Here is a 13,981-nt window from a genome sequence, read left to right as displayed (position 1 = left end):
ACCTAAAAACCTAATTGAAATAATCAACAACTTCAGCAAAGTTGTGGGATATAAAATAAGCCCACTTAAATCATCAGAATTTCTATATACTACTAACAAAACACAGCAGCAAGTGATAAAGAAATTTCATTTAAAATGCTGCAGACAATATAAAATACTTGGGAGTTTACCTGCCAAGACAAAGCCAGGGATTATATGAACACAATCACAAAACATTTTTCATACAAATAAGTCAGACTGAAACAATTGGAGAAATCTTAGTTGCATATGGGTAGGCCAAACCAATATAATCAAAATGACAATTCCACCTAAGTTAATTTACTTACTCAGTGTCATACCAATCAAACTACCAATATATTGATATAATCAATATCAAATTGCTTGACTTCTGAAAGATCGGGTGGTATAGGAAGGAGAGAGAATTTGGAGCTTTAAATATAAATATTTATGTATATATGTTACAATTCTATATGCAATTGGGACATATTTAAATTAATATTTTTAAAATGAGCATGGATTATACTGTTTGGTCAATGGATGTTTCTTATCTATAGAAGTAGAAGCTGGCAAGAGATAAAAAATTTCTTTGAAGGCTGTTCATAACTATTTTTTTCTTTTCTCAAATTAGACCAAAGCTTTTCTTCATTCATTTCTTGTATTTAAAATATTCTTCAATGATATTTTTGGCCTGAGATTCCTTGCCATAGTCCTTAACAACAACGCAACTGCAGCTAACCACTTTACGGGGCTTTCCCTCTCTGTCAATTTTGCAGAGGCCTACCCATTCACCCAGTTTCTTGTTGTCATCAACCTTGATCAAATTGATTTGGTGCTCAGCACACAGGGCTTCAACCAACTTTACATACATAGGTTCATCACACTTGGAAGCAAGAACACAAAGATGAGCTTGGCGTTTGTGGGAGGCTTTGGCAGCTTCATGAATTCCAGGAGCCACGCCATCGTGGATGGGTGTGGTCTTCAGCACTTCTTGTAGAGCGGTGTTTACATCCATCACACCTCCAGCAGCAATACCTTCCCAGGCCATGGCAGCGGTTCACGAGTGAAGCTAAGTTTTGAAAACACAAGCCTCCTCCTCCTGCTCAATTCAGCGGTGACAGGGAAAGGCATAACTATTTTTTTTCAATGTGATTAAATTGAGTATAGCAGGGATATAATCAAACCTGTTGGTGTAATTGTTAACACCAGATAACATATTTGTCTAAAATAGAATATCCTTTACTACTTAATGACCTCCTAATAATATAACTATTCTTATAAGCTAATTAGAACACTCAGTCCAATGTCGGGAAAGATCTACAAGAGATATCATATACATGTCCATCAAAGGTATTTGTTGCAATGTTTCCAACTTACTTTGAATGAAATCTATTTAAATGGATAATTTGAAATGATTTCTATGAAAATAAGTTCATTTTCAGATATAATATAATATTTATTTTCTGAAAACAATTCACTTTTGAGTGTTAAAATAATACAGCAGTTCAGTTTAGAAGAATGATTTAGTAGAATGGTTAAGGTTAGGATACATGATTCTAGGCCTGGCATTAACTGTCTCTGTGACCTTGAGAAAGTTGTATAATTTTCCAGTTGCTCAGTTTCCTCATTGTAGAATAAGAATGTCACATTAAATTATTTCCTGATCATTTCATTAATAATTAATAAATTATTTTATAAAATTAATAGGTAATTATTTCCTGACTAACATTCAGTGACACTGATAAATTGGATCAATACAATCTGAAGCATTAACTATTTTCTTCCACACAAATCATCCACAATCTTAATTTCTCATCTGGCTGCATTTCTCTGGACTTCATTATATTCTTTGTGCCATATACCTACCCCCTTTTTCAGCTTCTTATTATGTGTTGTCTTCCCTCATTATATTATGAGTTCCTTGAGGGCAGGGACTACCTTTTGCCTTTCTTTGTATTCCCAGAACTTAGTACAGTGCCTGACAAAGAGACATTTAATAAATACTTGTTGATTGACTTACATAAAAATTTAATTATGTACTGATCATTGTCCCATTTTCTTCTGGTGCAGTGATATGGGATGATTCAGGAATGTTTTCCTCTCTTACTAACTTGACTTCACTTCCTTTTGCCTACTATTGAGAAAGAGCTTTTTTGAACTGTTGACAAAGATCCTTAATAGCATTTAGTGTAGTTTCATTTCCTTGGAGACTGACTCAAATAGCCATGTTCTTGCCACGGCATTTTGGACATTAGGAAGTTAAAGCCAAATATTGCACTTAATGTTGGGCTCATCAGAAATGAATTTGGGGCATGTTTCTGTCATGTTGATCCAGCGCAAGTCAGTATTTTTATAGGACAGTTTTAGAAGGACTTATCATTCTTACATTTTGGAATGTATTGCTCAGGTGGCCAAATTAAGCCAGGCTCCAAATGAAAGGCTGAATTACTGTCTTTTGGATATAAACCTATAGCTTTTCCCTAGTATTAAGCTGAAATCCTTGCAGTAGCCCCAAGAAAGCCATTAGCCTCGTTTCCACAAATAAGAAGTTGAAGGATTTCTGCCATTGACAGAGAGCCTAATAAAACTTCACAAATGACATCCCAGATCCTTAATCACAGTGTAGATTCAATTGCATCAATGTTTATTCAACATGATAAATTCACAGACTATTAATCACTTTCCTCTTTTGGTCATTCTTTTAATCCATGCCAACAGGATGCTAAAGGGAATCTTTTAAAATTGAGTCCATATAACTGGCAAACCACCTATTGTTTTATTAAGCTTGCAAAATGTCTCATTCCCATTATATGAAAGAAATAATCTTTGTTAGGCTCTGCCTTATCCATGATGAATGATAAGCACCTTTCAACTTGAGTCCTCTACATTTTATGCATCTTTTTCGAAAGTTCTGCACTTCTACGTGAACATTCCTTCTCAATTGTTCTTACAAATGTTTTGGGTTAGGATGCAAATGAAGGCAGTGTTATAAATAACTACTATGGTTCATGAGATTGTGGTATATTTGGCATACAAGGCACTCATCAAACTAAATTATTGGTATAAATAGTCAACAAAAATAAACACAGTAGAATATTGTATTCACAGTAACATTGCCAGTGATACGATTATAAAGATATGATCTGTAGAATAACATTTGTGAAAGCTTGCCTATTCCCTTCTCATACCATCATCATGGATGCCTTCAGTTTATGTGTAGAGCATTTTTATAAATAATCATAACAGATGAAACTGGTGACATCGTTTTGGAAGAATTGAATTTGTATTAACCAAAGGGCAAGGGATATATGGACAATAGGTGTGAGTAGCCTGATTATTTAAGGTTCTCCAAAAGCCTTAGTGTAGCTTAAAGCTATACTAAGACTTAAAGCTGCATTAGGCCTTCTCCTCAGTGCATGATTGACCCATCTATTTTTCCATTCATGTAGCTCTCTGAGGATTTTCTTTATGCCAACACTATAGCACAGTTCTTAATTGGTAGCGTACAGGTTCTCCCAAAAGTCTTATCTATCAAAGCTTAAAACTACACTTAGGCTTAGTTGTTGTAGTGTTGGTATAAAGAAAATCATCAGAGACCCATAACTAGAAAAGGAGATGGGCCAATCATGTAGGTAGGCAAGGGTTAATCATTGACAAGTCTGCAGGCTGCATTTGTATCTAAGTAAGGAAGGAGTAGTAACTAAGTTAGTTACTACTAACTTAGGAAGTAACTAAGTTAGAGGAAGACCTTCTGGTGTTGAGTAGATTTCCCCCAGTTCTTTTCTTTAGAGCAGTATTGGAGCACATAAAAAAAAAAAAAACAGCCCATGCAGCTGGAGGGAGTCCCCACATTAATTAGATAACAGATACAGTAAAGTAAGTTAATATGATAGAATATATGATATTTTTCTAGAGGGGGGGTTAATAACAAGGTAGAGATGGAGTACACTGTGGTCCAAAGAGAGTTTGTCTGAGTCTGAAGGCCTAGATTTAAGTTTTGGCTATGACTTTTGCTAACAAGGTAATCTTGCATGTTTTCATTTATGTCTCTGGACCTCAGTTTTCTCATCTGTAAAATAGGGAAGTAAAATCTCTTTTGAGAGATTTAAAATTGATAAACAATTATGGTTTATTGGGTTATAAGGAATGGCATAAATGAAGAAGTGTAAAAAACATGGGAAAACATATATAAACTAATGCAGAGTGATGTAAGAGAACCAAGAACATAACATGGACAGTAACTAAAACACTGTAAATGGAAAGAACAAAAAGAAAGAATTTAACACACATGTTTGTGATGATCGGACTTGGATTCTGGAAGAAATCTCTCTGCAGAGGTAGGGAGAATGAGTGTAGAATGCTGCATATTATACTATTAAATGTGGTTGATTTTCCTGAACTGCTTCTGTTTCTTACTTCTTTGTTGCTCTTTATGCCAAGGGATATCTTTTTATTTTTATGTTTAAAGGGCAAGGGAAAGCTCTATTCAGAAATTAAGGTGATATAAAAAATTATAAATTAACTCCATGCTACTTATAGTAAGAACAAAAGAAAATGTTAAACTACCATAAAGTTTAACCATTATCATTAGATGATTTCATCTGTTAGACAATACCATAAGGGAAGCTTAGGACAATGTTACGTATGAGGTCCACAGTGAATGATTAAGTATTTTCTTCTGGATTCTCTAAAACTATGTCTACCTGACAAATTCCATGTACATAAGAGACTTTTTTTTTACTTCCTTTGTGACTTTGAACAAGTAATTTAGCTATCTAGGACTATTTCCTCGTTAGTAAAATGAGGATATTGGACTTCATGTTAATTTCTCTTTTGTGGTCTACATCTATGCTCTTGTGATCCTAAATGCTCATGAGGATAAACACATATGAGGACCAGGAATAGAGATAATTTGACACAGTTAAGAGAGTGCTGGTCTTAGATTCAACAAGGCTAGAGTTTCAAAATTTGCCTCTGATAATCATAAGTTGTTTGAGTCTAGTCAATTCCCCAAACCTCCATATATCTCAAGCAATTACTCAGAACTCAACTACTAAATCACTAAGAGATTGATTGTGCTCTGCATTGATGGAAGCCATTCGTATACTAGAAGTTCATCAATTATTTCCCTATTTCTGGATATATTTTAATATATATTCTTCTACCATTTTAGCTCCTTGAAAGAGTTAAAACTTTTGCTGAATCTGATGTCAATTATCCATGCAAACTGTTACTTGTACTTGTTGAATCAATGACATTCTTTCTGACTATTAGTAGCAAAATTGAAGGTCATATAACAAACATGTTAGTAAATATCATGTGTCCTTATTACACCATCTGGGATGCCTTCAGCAGTTTGCACTAAGAAGTCCCTCTGGGTGTATTGTAAAGTAAGTTGATACACTTCTCCTACCTTCTGGTTTATGGGAAGATATTGTCAGCTTGCTCCATCTTTATTACCAAGTATTCTTCCTTGAGGTCATATTATACCATCACTGAACAGCATGCTTTTCAAATGTTTATATAATGTTGATTAATGTGACATTGTGGTGGTGTGTAACTTCTATGGAAATAACATTTTATAAATTTAAAAATAGCATATATTTTAGAGGGTTTTTTTATTCTCTTCACTGTGTCTTACAAAGGAGAAAGAAAACAGTGTGTAGAAAATGTCTTTGAAAGGAAATTATGTTCATGTAAACATCTTGTAGAAAATTGAACTTGAGTACAAAGTACCCTGTGAGGTCAATAAGATGATTGTCTTTTCAGATGATAGAGGTAAAACTGGTTTCCCAAGTATAGAGGCAGAAAATATGAGTTATATGAGTCATAAACATATTATAAACTCAATGGTGTAATTAGCCTTTGAAAAGTCTCCCTGTGCTAATATGATAAAAACATTCCTATATTATCACATGATACTTACAAATCCATATCTGATGAGCAGATGAAAAGAAAATAACAATTATTAGTTACTATCTTAATGACTTCCTATTTGAACCAAGTTGAAAAAAATCTATAAATGGTACCTGTTTGTCACTGATATAGGAAAACATGGGAAAATCAGGTACAATTTACTAGATGGTGGATGAAAAGTTATATTGCTATCTTTATTCAGCAAAGATTTGTTAAACATTTACTCTGTGCCAGATATTGTGGAACGTTTGAGGAGTACATAGACAATGATGAAAGAATCCCTGCCCAAAAGTATCTTATGTTCTTCTGGGGAAAGGGGAAACTACATGAACATATATTTACTTATGTAATTTACTTATGTAAATACAGAATATATGAAGTGTGGATAAAGCAATTCTGAAGACAGAAGAATTATCAAGTGAAGTAAGTTCAGAATGCTTTATGGGGGAGGTGGCAATTAAAGCTTAAAAGGAAACTAGGAATTCTAAGAAACAGATGAATAGAGAGTGGCTTTTCAGACATGGAGGACATCCCCGTACAGAGATGGTAGATGGAATGTTATGTATGGGGACTAGAAAGTAGCTCAATTCAGTCAGAACATAGATTGTATGTTTTGTAAATCTGTATTAAGGCTGGATAGTTAGGCTGGAGCCAGAATCTGAAGAGTTTTAGATATCAAATGGGCGAATTTTTATTCGATCCTAGAGGCAGTAAGGAATCTTTGGAGTTTCTAGAAAACAAAACAGCTATGTTAAGAAATATGCATTAGAACTTCAATTTGGCATTGAATGGAGGATGGATTGGAGTGTGGAGAAACTGAAGCCAGGGAAGACCATTACAAAAAGTAAGAGCCTTTAAAAAAAAAAGTGCCACCTTGATAAATTTGACATCTACTTTTCATCTGATTGCCTAGAAGTGGCAAAACTGTAGCACTAGGCAGATTGAACAAGGGAGAAAGCACACACATCTTTTAACTCCTTCTAGTTCTGAGATAAAGAAGAACTCAATTTGAGTTATGTAAGCCCCTCTAATCTTTTTTAATATTAATTTATTATTAGTTTTCAACATTTACTTCTGTAAGCTTTTGAATTTTAAATTTTCTCTCTCTCCATCCTGGCCTTTCTCTCCAAGACAGCATGCAATATGACATAGGATTTACATATACATTCCTATTATAATATTTTCATATTAGTCATTTTTTTTTTTTTTTTTGGTGAGGTAATCGGGGTTAAGTGACTTGTGCAGGGTCATGCATCTAGTAAGTGTCATGTGTCTGAAACCATATTTGAACTCAGGTCCTCCTGACTCCAATGCTGGAGCTCTGTCCACTGCACCACCTAGCTGCCCCCATTAGTCATGTTGTAAAGAAGAATTAGAACCAATAGGAGGAACCACAAGAAAGAAGAAACAAAACAAAACAAAACAGAAGAGAAAAAAAGAGCAAATAGTATGCTTCAATCTGCACTGCAATTCCATAGTTCTTTCTCTGGATGTGGATAGCATTTTCCATTATGAGACTTTTGGAGATGTCTCAGATCCTTGCATTGTTGAGAAGAGTTAAGTCTATCAAAGTTAGTCATCACATACCGTGGCTGTTACTGTGTGCAGTGCTCTCCTCATTCTGTTCATTTCACTCAGCATCAATCCATACAAGTCTTTCCAGTCTGCTTGCTCATCATTTCCTATAGCACAATAGTATTCCATTACATTCATATATCACAACTTGTTCAGCCATTACTCAATTGATGGGCATCCCCTTAATTTCCAATTCTTTGACACCACAGAAAGAGCTGCTATAAATATTTTTATACATGTGGGTCCTTTTCCCCATTTGTATGATCTCTTTGGGATACAGCCCTAGAAGTGCTGTTGCTGAGTCAAAAGGTGTGCTCATTTTTATAACCTTTTTGTGCATAGTTCCAAATTGCTCTCCAAAATAGTTGAATCAGTTCACAACTTCACCAACAATGTATTAATGTTCCAATTTCCCCACCACTTCAACACTTATCATTTTCTTGTTTTATCATGTTGACCAATCTGATATGAGGTGGGATATGGTACCTCAGAGTTATTTTGATTTGCATTTCTATAATCAATAGTGATTTACAGCATTTTTTCATACCACTATAGATAGCTGTAATTTCTTTATCTGAAAACTGCCTGTCATTTCCTTTGATCATGTAGCAATTGGAGAATGACTTATATTCTTCCAAATTTGACTTAGTTCTCTATGTATTTTAGAAATGAGGCCCTTATCAAAGACACTGGTTGTAAAAAATATTTCCCAATTTTCTCCGTCCCTCCTCATTTTGGTTGCATTGGCTTTGTGAAAAAACCTTTAATATGATCAAAATTATCCATTTTGCATTTCATAATATTCTCAATCTCTTGTTTTGGTCATAAATTCTTCTGTTCTCTATAAATCTGACAGGTGAACTATTCCTTACTCTCCTAGTGTGCTTATAATATCAGCCTTTATAGCTAAATCATGTACCCCTTTTGACTATTTTAGTATAGGGTGTAAAATTTTGGTCTATGTCTAGCTTCTGCCAAACTCTTTTTTCCAGTTTTCTCAGCAGTTTTTGTCAAATAGTAAGTTCTTATCCCAGAAGCTGGGGTATTTGGGTTTATCAAACAGTAGATTACTATAGTCATTAACTACTGCATCTTGTGTATCCAACCTATTCCACTGATCCACCACTCTAATTCTTAGCCAGTATCAAGTAGTTTTGATGATTCCTGCTTCATAATACAGTCTAAGATCTGATATGGCTAGGCCACCATCCCTAGCCTTTCTTTTTATTAGTTCCCTTGATATTCTGGACCTTTTGTTCTTCCAGATAAATCTTCTTATTATTTTTTTCTGAATCTACAAAATAATTTTTGGTAGTTTGTTTGGTATGGCACTGAATAAGTAAATTAACTTAGGTAGCCTTTCTAATCTTTAAGTAATTGTAAATGAAAATCATCTCATTACCATGTAGTAGTTTAACTCACAGGAGGGATTTTGGTACTATCCAGACCTTTATATTTAAACCATAGACTAAATATCTTAGACCCAAATAATCTTCCCATTCATTAGATGAACAAATGGTCAGTTGCTCTGTCCACTTAGGAGTGCCTACCAGATAGTAATACAAAATGTTTATCACTACAATTCTCTTTTTATTTGGTGATTAAAATGAATAACAGAAAATTAAGATGTATATAGGAACCTTCTCTAAACTTCATCGATTTTTGTTATTTGTGTGGGTTACCAAAGATTTCTATACTTATATACTCCATTGGTGTACACACTGCCAAGAAATGTAGAGAAAGCCCCCCTCAGCACATTGGCTGTACCCTATATGTCAGATTTATTGGGCGACATGGGTAAGATTTGTACAGCTTAGGCAGGATTACATGGGTTTGATCCATGTGTTGGAGGGAATCAGTGCCCGTGTTAATGAGATCACAAATCTAGAATACTATTTCAACATATATTCAACATACCAGAATTTTCAGTCTCTTCTATTTTACTGGCATACTGGAGCATCTAAGAATCATTTTGCCTGGATTCTCTCTGCCTTTTGTTGAAGCCTCTTGAAGCAGGAAAAAAGCAGGAAATACAGGCTCTCGAAGCAGGAAAAATATGGCTCTCATTTCAGTAAATGTTTTTTTTACTGACTTAAAGTTATGTGAAATTAGACTACTTCATAAGGACCTCTTTCTTAAGGTGTATTGTATCCCTGATGACACGATGATGAAGCATTTTTGTCTTTGTTTATCAGAAAACATTGCAGGGCTCATATTTTCTTTTCTCATGTCTGTGCTTTTCTCATGGTTTGAAGCTGCATCTCCGGGTTTAAGCATATTCTCATAGCTGGTGTAGATTTCTAAGACTGGGGCAGAAGTATCAAGCTTCATTTCTTCTAGCTCTTTTTCTCTGTGGGTTATTTAATTTCTTGGTTAAGGAGAAAGGATCATCTAGATAACATAGCAAATCCAAGTCAACCATGTTTAGAGCTAGAAAAAAATGAGATAATAAACTGGCTGAAGTTAGATTATCTCTGGGTGAAAAATTATGAGTTGTACTTCAATCTCTTACTAACCCATCCTATAAATTAAATGTTTGCACCTTGCTGTTTCTGTATCCTAAACTGTTTGCTTCTAAAACTGTTCTCTCTGTGCTATGCACTAAACACATCATATCTCTATAATCACCACCTTGATTTTTTCATGTTTCAAAAATATGTTTTAGGGTCATCTTTTATGTGGGGTATGAGGCAATTGAGATTAAGTGACATGCTAAGAGTCACACAGCTAGTGAGTGTTATGTGTCTGATGCCAGATTTGAACTTAGATCCTCTTCACTCCAGGGCCAGTGTCCTACCCACTACTCTACCTGGCTGCCCCAGGGTCATATTCATTTTTCATCACAATTATTTCAAATTGAACTCTCCCTTGTCACAACAAAAATGATTCAATACAAATAGCTAATATAGTGACTTCATCAGACAATACGTACAATATTCTTCCCTAATAGTCCCCTCTCTCTTGTCTATGAGAACTTTTTTTTCTTCTTTGGGACCCATGTCCCTTCCCTAGTTACTCAGATTATACTTTCTGTTAGTCATCTTTTCATTTAAAGTTATTGTGACAGTTTTTTTTTAATGCCTTTTACATTCTAAACCCTAGTGTGACTATAACAGATTTTGGGAGGCCCAGTCTACATTATCTTACAGGTAAACTATTCCTGGAGATACGAGATCTCTCTTCCAGATTGCCTTGGAGGTTCCTAGTCTGTGATAGAATGCCTGATTTAATCCAGATTTTCTAGGTATACCTCCTACCAAGGATTGTATTGGGTGTCAACTAAGTAACACTTAAAAATGTAGGCATTCATTTGGTTCCTTTCAGTATCTTTTGGAACTCTCACTAGATGATCAGATTGTTAAATTCTCTTAATCAATCTGTGTAGTTTTTTTCTTTGTATTTTCAACTGTGTGTTAGATCTATCAACACAACCTTAGTTCAAGTGTCCCCTCTTCCACAGAGCCTTCATTAACCTTTCTTATTCATTTAAAGTGATGACCCCTCATCAAATTTCTGATGAGAGTTTTCATTGGATTAATTTCTTACAATCAACAATCTTACTTTAGGTGATATTATCTTCTGAACATGGTTTGGGGCAAATACCTTTGTATCTTCATCACTGAGCACACTGTCTTGAACATAATGGGTGCTTATTGAATCAAATTGCATCCATATAGACTTGAAGTCCCTAATGCCCATTAGTTCCAGGAAGCAAGCTCATCGGGTATCATGCTGTGAAGTTTATTTAACAATTTCTTATTTATACAGGCCAATTTTAAAATTGTGTTCAGTTAACTGAAGCTGTCTTTAAATGGGTCATCCTGTAATACTGGCTTATTTGTCCCTCTAGAATGGATGTAGATACTGAAGATAGATTGGCATAATTAAGCTACTCTTATGAGATAGTCCCTTGACTGTCTTAACAAGAAATTTTGAAGAGTAAAATTTTTCAGATGCAGTCTACAGGGTGATATCTTTTAGAAGAATTCTTGTCGATGCCTGAATGATGCTTAATATTGTTTTCTTTTCTTTAGACAGATATCTTCAATGAAAAAAATTTGCCTTTTGGAAATTTTATTTTCATCTCCTTTTGCAATTTGTTGCTTCTTGATCGAAATTTTTCCTATTGTCCCACCTAAAGCTTTTGAAAGAAGACTTCTTTTTAAGTTATCAGTCTTATAAATCATAGTTTCTCTTTTAAAAAAATGAAAAATCCTGAAAGTCAAAAAGGTTTTACACACACACACACACACACACACACACACACTCAAACAAGACACACACAGGTGTGTGTCTTGTTTGAGTGTGTGTGTGTGTGTGTGTGTGTGTGTGTGTGTGTGTGTGTGTGTGTGTGTGTATGATGGATTTCTCTGCTGAAGGAGTTCATCTTGGTAAAAATCCTTGGAGAACAGGTTCTTTATTTCAAAGTAGCAAGGCATTCTATAAGAAGCAAAAAAAGATCCTATGTGTTGTAATATTAGTTATATAGGAGAATCACAATGCTAATAATACAAATATGCCAGCATAAATGGCACATGGTTTAGTAGAGAAAGCAAAAGACTTGAAATCAGGAAAACCTTAATTCATATCTTGTCTCTGATACTAACTAGCCATGTGGCCCTGGATGTATCAACCTCTCTGACCATCAGTTTCCTCATTGGTAAAATGAATATAATAAGGGTACCTAACTTATAGCATCATTATGGGGGTTAAATAGGATAATATATAAAAAAAATACTTCGGAAACCGTAAAGAGCTATAGAAATGTTGGTTCTCATTATGTAAGCCATTTTTAGTATATTTTGAACAATGAGGTTGATGATAAACATACTTTGAGTTATCAACCTCTTCTAAAAATTCAATCATAAGCATGAGAGAAGCAGAACCATTAAATTATTTGAATTATTTACATGAAGCTGATTGAGCTTAGCTTTTCTATAGAGCTTTGGGTACCAGTCACATCACCTTCAGATTCAAAACAGATAAAAATAGTCAGTTCACTAATCTATACCCTGAAAACAGCTGATCTTAATTAATGAGCCATTTGACTAACAAAAAAATTTTTTTTTTATTTCACTGTGTCCTAAACACCTAAGCATCTGGCAATGGTAATGTCCACATTAAACAACACAATTTTAAAAGAGCTTTTAGGTTTTGATTGAATTATAATCACTTGTGCTGCCTATCTTTCATTCCACAGCTTTAAACCACCTTTTGATAAAGTTCAGTTAATTTATTTTAAAACATACATGTTTGGTACTCTGGCTATATATATATATATATATATATATATATATATATATATATATATATTATATTACTAATGGTGTGTTTTGAGTTCTACTGAAATGAATACTGTCTCAATCCACTTCAAATATCTTTTCCACCACTGAAATCCTCACTCTTAGCTATTTCTTTGAGGTAAGACATTGAAAAGAGCCCTTTTAACATTTACCACATGATGCATTTTAAATGGTCAGTGTACACTTAATTGTTCATCTAGAAAGTGTAAAGCAATAACCTGATATTGGACAGAAATTCTTCAGTAAGAATGTAGCTTATGAGGTCAGCTAGGGTGATTGCCATTTGATATGCTGATCTGATAGCATAATACATATCTATATAGTCCTTGAGGCAATGGCCTCAAAAGGCAGGTAAGTTTAATGGCAGGGAGTCAAGGAAACATGTAGACTAGATTATGAGTTACTTTTAGAAAGGTTAGATCCATGTAGGGAAATCCTTTGGCCTTGAGTGAAAGATGATATGCAGAAACTGGGCATTTGGAATAAGACCACCAATAGAAGAAAACAGTCACCAAAAATGTGAATGAAGGGATTCTTCAAAACATGCTTTTGCTGGCATACAATTTTGCTTAGGGCCAGCCCTGTCAACACATTTCACTAGTGATTTTTTCAGCAAACTTTGGTTCTCCACATACTTTATGGCTCTAGTAGCTTAATTTAGATATGTAGGTTTGTTGCATCCCCGTTCATGATAATTAGGCCTTTGTCAAAACATGGCACAGTGATTATGTGGCTAACAACAAATGGTTGGTGACAAATATGCAAACAAGGTTGCTGAGATGGTGGCAGGATAACGATCTTTGTGGAAATAGGAAAAAAAAGTACATACCATTTTTGTACTTATGCCATAGACTTACTAACTAGCCTTGCAAAATCATGGGTAAAATATACATGTTGAAAGTTGTTACTCAGGGCCATGGACTGATTTCTTTAGCTTATATTACCAGGTGTAAGTACAAGTGAGTGATTCAATAAAATTTATTAGAAAAAAATTAGTACCTTCTATATGCAGGGCACTGCACTAATTGATAAAGGGTATAAAGATGAATAACTAGCCATAGTCCTTGAGACCTTAGCATGCTGAAAGTTTAATGGATTTAAGGGACTGGAAAGATAAGGTATATGTACAAATAAGCACGGTATAAGGGGAAAATATGATAAGAACAAGACAGGAGTTTGAAGAAAGTAAG

At 34.5% G+C, this 13,981-nt stretch overlaps 1 protein-coding gene and 1 pseudogene across 1 annotated transcript in view; one reads left to right on the top strand and one right to left on the bottom strand.

Moving 5' to 3' along the window:
- Positions 1-13,981, top strand: part of NKAIN2 (sodium/potassium transporting ATPase interacting 2) — a 1,318,805-nt gene that overhangs the window by 432,539 nt on the left and 872,285 nt on the right. The window lies entirely within an intron of this gene.
- LOC110208832 (small ribosomal subunit protein eS12 pseudogene) lies at positions 647-1,045 on the bottom strand (annotated as a pseudogene).

Source organism: Phascolarctos cinereus, unplaced genomic scaffold (genome assembly GCF_003287225.1).
Source record: "Phascolarctos cinereus isolate Bilbo 61053 unplaced genomic scaffold, phaCin_HiC Scaffold_5;HRSCAF=322, whole genome shotgun sequence".
NCBI lineage: Eukaryota > Metazoa > Chordata > Mammalia > Diprotodontia > Phascolarctidae > Phascolarctos > Phascolarctos cinereus.
The sequence above is the reverse complement of the archived record's forward strand: the minus strand, read 5'-3'. Positions and strand labels throughout refer to the sequence as shown.